The sequence below is a fragment of the Lactuca virosa genome, chromosome 2 (genome assembly GCF_052849685.1).
Source record: "Lactuca virosa cultivar CGN04683 chromosome 2, Lactuca_virosa_CGN04683_v6, whole genome shotgun sequence".
Lineage (NCBI taxonomy): Eukaryota > Viridiplantae > Streptophyta > Magnoliopsida > Asterales > Asteraceae > Lactuca > Lactuca virosa.
In genome coordinates this window covers 5,859,933-5,868,108 of record NC_136427.1, presented here as the reverse complement: position 1 = coordinate 5,868,108, position 8,176 = coordinate 5,859,933, and the positions used below count along the sequence as shown (strand labels likewise).

General features: G+C 31.3%; 1 long non-coding RNA gene across 10 annotated transcripts; it reads left to right on the top strand.

Moving 5' to 3' along the window:
• The first annotated feature begins 2,499 nt into the window (after window positions 1-2,499).
• On the top strand, window positions 2,500-6,982 carry LOC145158850 (uncharacterized). 10 transcript variants are annotated; one of them, XR_013737318.1, is made up of 9 exons: window positions 2,500-2,944; window positions 3,172-3,403; window positions 3,481-3,569; window positions 3,655-3,721; window positions 3,812-4,023; window positions 4,285-4,822; window positions 4,928-4,999; window positions 5,083-5,134; window positions 5,219-6,894. It is a non-coding gene; the product is annotated as an uncharacterized LOC145158850 (long non-coding RNA). The 10 variants fall into 10 exon arrangements; XR_013737311.1 differs by having other exon boundaries at window positions 4,928-5,492; window positions 5,633-6,982; XR_013737310.1 differs by having other exon boundaries at window positions 4,928-6,466; window positions 6,571-6,982.
• The last annotated feature ends 1,194 nt before the right edge of the window (window positions 6,983-8,176 follow it).

Genomic DNA, 8,176 nt, shown 5'->3' with positions numbered 1-8,176 from the left:
AAAACATTAGGATGTCATCGCCAATACAGAAACATAAGCATAAATAGACCTTACAATCTTTTACACTAGTGATTTACATCTCATTTAATCTCTTAGTGTAATGTAGCTTCGTACCGTTACCTGTGATACAAACAAACTGAGTGGGTCATGTTGGGAAACCTGGTGAGTACATAGGGTTTTCAACCCATAATAATAAAGTTATTAGGTTTCATCAACAAACAATTAACCCAATTACTCATCCCCATTATCTTCTTTATTTTTTTTTAAGGATCTATCCTAAGAATTCTCTATCATTCATTCACTCATTCCTAAGGATTGTCCTAAGGAATAGGCACGCAGTCCATCGCTGCCAGGGTTTATTTAACAGACACTAAGGTGTTGTTTGTTTTTCTAAAGCAAAAATTCATAAAGTATGCGGACCACCTCTGCAACCCTCTGCAGCAGAAGAGGTGGACCAAACGGTTGTAGACTGTAATTAGAAGCGTGTTTGTTTTTGTTAACATCTGCAAGCTGCTGTAGACATTAAAAATTTAAAATAAACCAATTTAATAAACAGAAAATAGTTTTTAGAAATTTTTTTTTGTAATGATTAGATTTTCTCAATAATATTAAATGAAATATATATATATATATATATATATATATATATATATATATATATATATATATATATATATATATATATATATATATTCAAACTCAATATATTTCGCGAATCCATTTTATGTCCGGTTTAATTAAATATTATACTTTATTCTTTATTTTTTTTAGAATGGCAATTAAATATTAATTGATTTTATATTGAGACGAGGAAACAAGCGAAAAATTGATTTAAATATGATATCTTGCCAATATTTTGGATTATATAAAAGTTAATATAATATATAAATTTTGTTATATAATATCCTGCCAAAATATTGGGTTTCCATTTTGCATTTTTTTATGTATATACGATTTTGAATAACTTTAGTTATGATAAACTAATGGACGCTATGAATTATAATATTTACATTAGAAAAACCAAAAAATGTGTAATGCCTAATTTAATATTTTTAATATAATAAGATGTTATGTTTTTTTATTTTAAGCCTTAAGCGCATGTTTGACAATTGACAATAATTTTAAAAAAATATATTTTTTTTACAACACAATGCATATTTTTGTTTAAATTAAATAAGACGGGTATGTTATATTTTGAGGTAATTTTTTGTTTATGAATTATATTTTTATGCTCCATGCAGCCGTTTTTTTTTTGGGTTGGATTCTTTTTAGGTTTAGGTTTGAAGGGGTGGAAAGAGGTGGGAAGAGGTACAACAAGTGCTTCCCCAAGAAGTGCACAGGCAGAGGTTTTACGCCTAGAAGATTTCCGAAAAACAAACTACTGTAGGACAAAAAGTGTTGCGCGTGTGCTGCGCCGCATAACAATAAGAGTTTTGGAGAGGTTTTTTGTAAAAAAAAAACACCACCTAAGTCCATAGCTGTCGATGTTATCTATTAGGCACACCTGCCAACATTATCCTTTAGGCGCAGCTGCCAATATTCATCTATAGGACACTAAATCCATAGCTGCTATGGTTTATTTCTTCTATCGACAATATTATTTTAGGAAGTCCACCAATAATACATGTCAATGAGTTTTTAGAGTATATCTGGTAAACACATCGTTCACAACACCTACAGGTTGCAAGTCTGCTAGAGTTCCACTGGACTGTCTAGAATAGACTGTGGTTGTCATCTATACTCTGCTAGATGACTGGGCCAGCGCTTAGGTCATTGCTTCTCATCATCTTTCATTTTTCTCATCATCTATATCATCTTTCATCTCTCATCATTCATTTCATCTTTCATCTCTAGTCTACCCACCTTTCTTTTATTTCTTACACGTATGTTGGTTTGCAATTCACAAACCAATTATAGTTACATTTATGGTCTCTCAGTTATTTTTGTATTAACACAATATATCTTTCAAGTTACACCATAGTCCCTTAACTATTTATTAATAAAATTATTATAGCCTTTATAATAAAATCTTGTCTAAATTTATAATCAATAACCAATGTCGTAAAAAGTACTCGGTAACGGAAAAATTATCGTTTCACTACTTGGGTTCATCCTTAAATGTATTTAGACCAAATACGTCTTATATAGTTTGAGATTTTTCAATCGTTAAAATTTTCGTTAAGATTATTTATCCAAAATAATGTTTCGTTTAAAAATGTTATTTTATCACTTTGTGATAAGTTTATAACCAGATTTATACAAATATTACATACTCATAATATTTGTCCACATAACTCGTATATAACAAATAAATATTTATATAACCTGTAATGCGTAGAAGAAAATTTATCCGATTTAAGGATTTTAATTATTTCATAAAACAAATATTTATTATTATTATATATACCATAAATTCTCAAAAACTTCGGGTATAGTTTTTTCTCTTTTCTTTTTTGCCGCTGAGCTTTTTATTTTCATTTTTAGGCCACAACTTCCATTCCATTCTTATCGTCTTTCACCGATCTCCACGTCGTCGCCCTCCTAGTCCAATACTCTTTCTTCCGCTTTTCCTTAGTTCCTCTTTCTTTTTTCTTCTTCGCTCTTCCTTGCTCTTCCTTTCTTTCGCTTTTCCTTACTTCAATCTTCTCCAAGATTCTTCTACCTTGCGCTCCTCCACCGCCATCCACCGCTTACAAATTAAACGATTTCAGGTCGTCGATTCATCCTATTTGATCGTTGTTTTGCTGTATTGACTATTTTCTGAAGCTCCGCCAATCGGGTCCCAACGTCAAAGCACCAACGCTCCACCGGACCGCAAGTAGTTGAATCGATTGTTCCTGAAAGTAGCTTCTATGACGATGGTGGAAGTAACGACGATGTTTTAGAGTTTCTCCAACTAATCGATAGTACGACATTTTTATTGGCTTAACCGGTAGCTCTCCAGGTAAGTAAAGTCGGATATCATAGTAATCCAAATATTTTTGAGTGATTTTGATTCGTAATTTAGGTTTTGTTTTTTAGTATATGATTTTGATTAGGATTCATTGTCTTTAAGATCGTTAGTTTAATGGGATCTGATAAAGGATCTGATTGCCTGTTTTCGTTTTCAGATATGTAAGTTGTCCCGTTTTCCAGTTAACTTTCTCATAAATTGCTTCGTTTCTGTTGCAGTGGAGAATATTTATCAGCATAAAGATGATTTGGGAATGTCTATTGACATGTTTGCTGCCCGTGTTCCTCTCAGTCAACTTTACTTTCACCTTCGTTTATCTGCATCTGCAACAGAAGTGAGCAAAGGGTTTGATGAAGGCAGAATTCCAGTTACTGAAACATTTTTTCTCATGGGAACAATTCATCCTACTAGAAGATTTTATCTCATGTGAACAACTGATCAACTCAGCAGGTACGTCTGTGCTATCAAGAAACATTAAAGAATTAAATCAAATCTTAAGGTGTAAATTAGTAATTTAAACTTTGCAGGTACTAATGTGATTACTGGAAGACACTTGGTAGTGTTCCTTGCTCTTATAGTCTGTGTCTTTCTTTTAGTTGCATACTACATTTATCAGGTAAATATTTTTTATACCAGAATGTATTTTTTTGTTAGGTTTTCTATTTCTTTTACATTATCTCTCTCGTGTTCACATTTTCCAGAATGAATTGGTGATTTTGGATCAGAAGAAAGCAAAGGAGTGAATGTTGAAATTTGTTGATGATCATAGTAAGGTTTATAATAAAGTTTCTTATTCTTAAAATTTTTGAAAGAGAATAATCATATCTTCGAGTAATGTTTTCTAATTCCTTTATATAGAGAGCAAAGAGAAACTTTAGCACAAGATTATTGAGCTTCAAAAGAAGGTTGATGATAACCATCGATTGGAACTTGAGATCAAGCAGTTGAAATGAGGCATGGAAGTAATGAAGCACATGAGTCATGAGGAAATTGTAGCAAAGAATAAATTAGAGTCCACTGAAAAAGATCTGATAATCAAAGAAATATCGACAAATGACTGCTTGCAAAGAGTTAATTTCCTTGACCTTCTTTTTTTCCAACTGTTTTATGCGTCTGTAATCAATCATGTTTAAATTTACGATTAGATTTGTAATTACCTTTTTATTCCCCCAAAGAAGCCTGTTGTTGTTTGCTCAAATGATGTTCATATAAATTTTGTTGTTGCTGTTAACCAATTGGGATTGAGAGTGAATCCTTTTTGGTAATTTTACATGGTGGGTTTATATAAAATTTGACTACAAGTTGTTGTTGTTGTTTTTTAAATTATGCAGAAGCTATATGGAATTACTAGGGAAAATGTAGCAACTCACCTCTAGGTATGTGAACCTTTTCTTTAATTTCCGTTTTTTTTGCTTAGTGGATAAACAGTGTTTGTCTGAAATAAATGACCGTATTTCCCTACATTTACTCGAGTTTTTGTTAGATCACAGTCACTGTGACCATAATTCATTAGCCTTTAATAACTTTTTCCTACTTCATGGTCTCTTCTTAGTTATCTGACCACTTTTGTTGCCTGGAGGTTCATTTTTATTACACTCCATATCAAGCTTTCAACTTCATCAAACAAGTTAAAAACAAAAGAAAAAGTAAATCATAATGTAGAACATAGGTACAATATCCAACATATAGCGACTTATATACCAATGAAAATTTAAGGTTAGTATTTATTTTTATCCAGCATATATATTTTAAAATTTTATCTTATCGTTTAAGCAGTATTTATACTATATTTCATTGTGGTTATAGTTTGATTCAGTCTATGCAAAGTAACATTAAGGGCATTAAAGATGCCAACAACTTTTGCATATTGTAAGTCTTTTTAAATTTTTAGATTAATTTTTTTTAGAAATTAATATTGTCTTTGATTTCTCGTTGTCTTTTAAAATGATGCAACGTTTTCTTTGACTGACTCAGGAAAATAATAGAAAGAAGTTGAAAACGTGTGATTTTCTTGCTGGTGCTGTTGAAAGATAAAAGGAACAGCAGGTAAGAAATAGAATTATATCTTGATTGCTTAACTGCTTTCCAATCATCCTGTTACCACTTCAGTTAACATTCCTTGAATGTAGGGATTAGATCTGGACATTCATCATTCAGATATACAGCCTGTGAAACTGTCTTGTATAAAGTTTCTATAATCTAATATCACTTTTGTTTTGTTTTGTTTTTTCTGTTATGAATTTTCTTTTGTCTTCAACTTTTCAGAGGATTATTCCATGATGATGGTGTCTTTGGTTGCAGATGGATGGAGTTCTGGACGGGACTCAATTCTTTGATGGATTAAAATTTGATTCCATTCTTCCTTTTTCTATAAAAGACTAAAATACCTCCATTTATATTTAAGTTGGAATAGATAAAAACAAAAACTTAAAATAATAAGTAAAAGCTTAAAAATTTATTTACAAATTCCATCATAATTATTAACAAATCGTGCTTGTAATATTTCAGGCTGTTGGATACTATGCAAGTCATAGACAATGTACAGGCTGATACTTATCTTTATGTTTCTTCATCATTCGTTAATTTTTTTAATCCCCATGTCATTTTGCAAGTTAAATTAAACAACAATTCTTCACTTGATCCATCTTATAATAATACACTAATATTTTTGTTTTGTAGAAGAAAAAAATCCCACTTTTGGTAGATGGAAGGTGATGATGTCTGTATGGATACATTGTTGTATACATCAAATGACTATTTTAACCTTGCACTACAAGAAACTCTGTAAGTGATTTTTTTGTTGATAGTAGGTGGAAGATCTTTATTCGATGCAATTTGTAGAATTTTTGGGAAGACCAACATCATAGCAGAAGACTTGGTATGGAATTATTTCCATTTTTTATAGCAAATAAAAAGAAACATATATATAAAAAAAAGTTAATTTTTTTGGGAATGACAAGGAGTTGTAACAGAGGATGTAGTCCACCTTAGAAAATCCATTGGTGCACCAGGGATGGTTGTTATTCAGTTTGGTACTGACTTTTTTTTTTTACTTATTCACTTATTTCCATAATTTATATTTATAAAAAATATTCATTAATAATTTTTTTTACAAATAAGTTTCGAAAATGATTAAGCAAACCCTCCCTCATCTGCCTCACAATCATGAGCAAAATCAAGGTGTATATGATGGAACTCACAATAATGACACGGTGATCTTGGTTATCTTCTCATCGAAGACCAAAAAAGCATTGAACGTTCCTATAATTATACATTAAAAATGATTTTTAACTTTTTTTTTTATGGATACGAGGTTGGTGGGATGCCTTGCAGTATTAAAAATGCAATGTGAGTGAGTGTTTTTAAGTTTAAACACTGCAATCTTATATAATTATTTTCGGACAATAATCTTGACTTTTATTTATTTTTGTATTTCCCATGTTTAATTATTTGTCGATTTATGTGGATGATGATACTTCATGAGATTTAATATTGGATGCACTCTCTGATCTGGTGAACTTCCCACTTCCTTTGTATTTTTTTTAACTGATCTTTTTTTTTTTAACTTATGGAGTGGTTATTTAAAACACTTAATGATGCTGAATATATAATTGCAGGGACAATAATCATTTCATCATACTTTGGTTTTGATTTATTATGATATGTCAAAAGTTGGATAAGATCTTAAAACACGTTTTTTTGGTGTTTTAAAATCTTTCTGGTGTTGTAGAGGCGACAAATTACTGCGTTGCCCTTTTCACATGTGGATATGGAGCCCTGGATGTTGGGATAATACTTCATGCTGCAGAAGGTTCATCTTGCTAACAAATCAAGGATGAGATTTCTTGCTTTCGTGACATGATTTTTTTCTTTTCAGGGTAAAGCATCTTTAAAAAAAATATAATTATTATAGCATTGTACTTTTTAACTTTCTTTTTCAAGATGAGATTTCTCTCTTTCGTGACATGATTTTTTTTTCTTTTCAAGGTGAAGCATCTTTGAAAAAAATATAATTATTATAGCATTGTACTGTTTAACTTTCTTTTTCAAGATGTTATATAAAAATTTCAATAGCATTTACGCAAACTTGATCCAACCTAGCGCCAACGGCGCATGTAATTCCTACTAGTTATTATTATCCCCTTAACGTTTAGCCTAACTCTCGGACGTTACAATTCTCCCCCACTTATGATGATTTCGTCATCGAAATCACAAACTCAACGAATACATACGATCTCCGCTACTCTCTTTTCTTTATTATTATTATTATTATTATTATTATTATTATTATTATTATTATTATTATTTTCAAGTAAGAGTTGTCTTTCGCACTTTTTCCTTAATGGTTGGTTCTCCCTCACTTGGGTTCAAACTCTTTTCTGCTGCTATTTACAACCAATCAAAGCCCAAGTCGGATCCGTCTCTGTGATTGTTAATCTTCTTTCTCTGTGAAAGAATCTTATGATCGTCATATTAATGACTTTATCATCACCAACGTAGCAGCACTGTGTGTACTCGCAACGAGTGATCATCTCATTTCTCAAGATGATGGTCTGATCAAGATCATGACAAGCACGGAGTCGTCTACCAACGTACATGTGTACACAATGGTATACAAGGGTAATACTAGCAACACCAACGATTGCTAAACTCAATAGTTTCTTTTCCTCTTTCTTGGGACGATTAACTTGTCGCTCTTCAGTTGATCATCTTGACTACATCTAAATTACTTGGACACAGACGCACAACAAACATCCTTATGTGTACTTTTATCAACTGTTACTTTTATGGCTTGCCTAACGATTGTCAAACTTTTCAGACTTCTTAGTTGATGGTGGTGCTCAAACTTGCACCCGCTCTTCATTCTCTATTAGACCTTCAGTCATAATTGTTGGATTAGGTGTCTAAGTTCATAACTATTTTTGGAATGTATTTGACCCGGTTGGCATGGTCTATTTGGGTTGCATTGCTTTGCAACACTTGGATAGACTAAATGAGAGAAAGGACACTTAAGGTTTATTAATATATTATAAGTTCTAATATATTAATAATATTATTTAATTAGTATTGATCAAGAACTAATTTGGAATTAATTAAGTGATCAAAAGAAGACTAATTAAATATATGGGGTTGATTTTGTAAATCATCCATTCTTGTATAGTAGACTAATGATCCATGATTTATTGAATTGGGATAAAACCTATAAGGTGCTCCATGGATAGT